Source organism: Anopheles moucheti (assembly GCF_943734755.1).
Source record: "Anopheles moucheti chromosome X unlocalized genomic scaffold, idAnoMoucSN_F20_07 X_unloc_9, whole genome shotgun sequence".
Classification (NCBI taxonomy): Eukaryota; Metazoa; Arthropoda; class Insecta; order Diptera; family Culicidae; genus Anopheles; species Anopheles moucheti.
The window spans coordinates 228,783-232,500 of NW_026453603.1; the positions used below are offsets into that span (position 1 = coordinate 228,783).

At 55.2% G+C, this 3,718-nt stretch overlaps 1 pseudogene; it reads right to left on the bottom strand.

Annotated features, from left to right (window-relative positions):
• Positions 1-888: 888 nt before the first annotated feature.
• LOC128309084 (uncharacterized) overlaps positions 889-3,718 on the bottom strand; it is a 6,818-nt pseudogene continuing 3,988 nt past the window's right edge.

Below are 3,718 nucleotides of genomic sequence, written 5' to 3' on the forward strand. Positions count from 1 at the left end.
GATGAAAAATTTTCACCTTCGACGTCCATCGACCACTCGACCCGAACTTGGTACTTTTGTATGGAGGTACCCGAGTGGTGACTTTTTCATACAAAAATTTTTTCTTCTCAAATCGATCCGTGGTTTCACTTTTCATACTCTAGGGCCCATTTGCTTCAACTTTGGAAAAAATTTTCGATGATGAAAAATTTTCACCTTCGACGTCCATCGACCACTCGACCCGAACTTGGTACTTTTGTATGGAGGTACCCGAGTGGTGACTTTTTCATACAAAAATTTTTATTTCTCAAATCGATCCGTGGTTTCACTTTTCATACTCTAGGGCCCATTTGCTTCAACTTTGGAAAAAATTTTCGATGATGAAAAATTTTCACCTTCGACGTCCATCGACCACTCGACCCGAACTTGGTACTTTTGTATGGAGGTACCCGAGTGGTGACTTTTTCATACAAAAATTTTTTTGCGAATACGTGTTCGTTCGCGATCATTAAGGCCATGAACAACAAGTCCGCTGCGATAGAAATAGTGCATTGTAGTTACTCGACGAGAAAAAAAATCGGGACTTAGAAAAATTTTTGAAAGTCAAATCGTATTGACTTCCAACAACACCTGATAATAAACACACATTGCCTGTTGCACCACAGATCGCATTTGACTTAACAAATCGCCTGTTGGTACGCACATCACCATCGACTTTACCAATCGCGTTTCGCACCGCTAATCCCACTTGGCGTGGAGCCACGCACATAATGTTGCGAGGAGAGTATTAATCGGGACTTAGCGTTTTAAGCTCGCGAACACTCCACTATGGGAGTGCACGCAAGCACCAACTGTACACACACAACACAACAATCACTCTCGCGAACACTCCATTCCCAAAGTGAACGCGAGCACCAGCAAGCATGGGTCGCCTGAGAGGATCGATGCGAACGCATCTCTACAACTCGCAGCTCCCAGCCTGTAGTCCCGTCGTTTGCGGGCGGTCGAAGGTGTCGAAACTAGTTGTATCCACGGTCGACGGAAACACAGCCACCAGGGTTCCCTGTGGTAAGGTACTTCCACGTGCAGCGTGCTCCCGCCCGTTGCGGCTCAGTCTAGTGCTATAGCGGGGATGAGACGTCAGTGTGCGCGGGGCAGCACCGACGGATCTCGGAGGGTTGTTAAGCCCGCTAGCTTCCGATCACCTAATGGGTTTGAGAAGCGCTATCAGCTCGGATTGGATACGACCTTAGAGGCGTTCAGGCATAATCCAGCGGACGTAGCGTCATACCAAAGTCCGGTCGAACTAGTATTGAGCCAGTGGTCCGTACCTGTGGTTCCTCTCGTACTGCACAGGAATTCCGTTAAGATAGCGGCAAACAGCACACACCAGTAGGGTAAAACTAACCTGTCTCACGACGGTCTAAACCCAGCTCACGTTCCCTTGAAAGGGTGAACAATCCTACGCTTGGTGAATTTTGCTTCACAATGATAGGAAGAGCCGACATCGAAGGATCAAAAAGCCACGTCGCTATGAACGCTTGGCGGCCACAAGCCAGTTATCCCTGTGGGATACAGAGTGGTCATGGCCAAGCTGCGCAGTCGAGCGCCGCCAGAACTGGACCGTTCTGTGCTGGAGCCGATCATCGACGCCCTCTTCCCGGCCCACCCATCGTTCGAGTGGCCGCCGATTGCGACAGAAAGCGACGAGGACGAAGAGCCCATCCGACCAGTCACCCGTGAGGAGATCCTTTGCATCGCTGAGGGGATGGCCACCTCAAAGGCGCCGGGTCTCGATGGAATTCCCAACGCGGCAGTGAAGACCGCGATGAGAGAGCACCCGGAAGCGTTCGTGCGGGCCTACAATGAGGTCCTGCAGAGCGGCGAGATTCCGGCATCGTGGAAAGTGGCACGCCTGGCGCTCATCCCGAAACCAGGCAAACCACCGGGCGAACCGTCGTCAAGTCGTCCACTGCTGATGCTGGGAGCGGCACCTAAGGGGTTCGAGAGACTGGTTTTGAACCGCCTCAATGAACATCTCGAGGATGAGAGCGCACCTCGCCTATCACAGGACCAATATGGCTTCCGCCGTGGACGCTCTACGGTCCAAGCTATAGAGAGGGTCATCGAGAAGGGACAGTACGCCAGGACGTTCCATCGCACCAACGGCCGGGATCCTCGATGTCTGATGGTGGCAGCGTTAGACGTCAGGAATGCCTTCAACACGGCCAGTTGGAAGGCGATCGCGATGGCCCTCCAAGAGAAGCGCGTCCCAGCAGCGCTCCAGAGAATTTTGCGCAGCTATTTCTCTGAGCGGGAGATGATCTATGAGACGAGCGAGGGGCCAGTGCGACGAAAACTATCGGCGGGTGTTCCACAGGGGTCGATTCTTGGGCCGACCCTCTGGAATACAATGTATGACGGCGTTCTGCGGCTGACACTGCCGGACGGTGTGGAAACGGTCGGGTTTGCGGATGACCTGGTGGTTCTAGCTGCTGGAACAACACCACAGGAGGCAGCTACCTTGGCGGAAGAGGCCATTTCTTTGATCAGCTCGTGGATGGAGGCTCATCACCTTGAGCTTGCGCCGGCCAAGACCGAGCTGGTCATGATCTCCACGATGCGAAGGGCAAACTCCCGTCACCCGGTCAATATCAACGGAGTGGAGCGAATGCCGAAAGAGACCATCAAATACCTGGGGGTCATCTTACAGGACCACATGTCGTGGGGGCCGCATGTGGATTACGCCACGGCAAAGGCGAAACGTGTGGCACAGGCGGTCACACGGCTAATGGCGAACCACAGCGGGCCTAAGTGCGGAAAGCGACGGCTCCTCTCGGCTGTGGTGGATGCGACGCTCCGGTATGCTGCACCGATCTGGCACGAGGCGTTAGACGTGCGAGGGAATCGCCGTAAGCTCATCAGGGTGCAGAACCTGTACGCGAAACCCGTTGCCCGCACCTTTATATCGGTGCGCTACGAGGTGGCTACGGTCCTGGCGGGCGTGATTCCCATCTGCCTCCAGGTGAAGGAAGATGCCAGATGCTACCGGAAGCAGCAGGAAACGGGCACGAGCCTCAAGGAGCTGCATGTGCTGGAGAGGCAGGCCACTCTAGCTGAGTGGCAAGCGATGTGGGACGAGCTGGAGCCAACCAGCAGATACACGCGGTGGGCACACAGGGTCATACCGGACATAGGACTGTGGAAGGCCAGACGTCATGGCGAGATGACGTTCTACCTTGCACAGGTGCTGTCCGGGCATGGCTTTTTCCACGAGTACTTGCACTCGCGCCACCTGGCGCCCTCGGTGGAGTGTAGAAGGTGTCCGGGAGTGCCGGAATCGGCAGAGCATGCCTTCTTCCAGTGCCCACGATTCGCGGACGTGCGACAACGGTTGCTTGGGGAGGACAGTGACTTTCCTGCTACGGCGGACACGCTGCAGGCGTTCCTGCTTAGCAGCCGAGAAAGGTGGAGCGACGCATGCGAAGCGGCGAAAATCATCACCACCACACTACAGCAGGAGTGGTACGTCGAGCGGGCCACGAGCGCTAACGAAGGAATGGTGGCAGCGGCGCATCGTCTCGACACGGCTCACGAAGCGACAGTGGCGGCACGAAATGAGCGACGAAATGAAGCGCGTCGAGCGCTCACACGCGAACGACAGGCCGCGCGAGGGGAACCTCCACCGGCAGTGCATCCGGATGGCCGATTGCTATCCTCGGAAGAGCTAGCGGAGAGG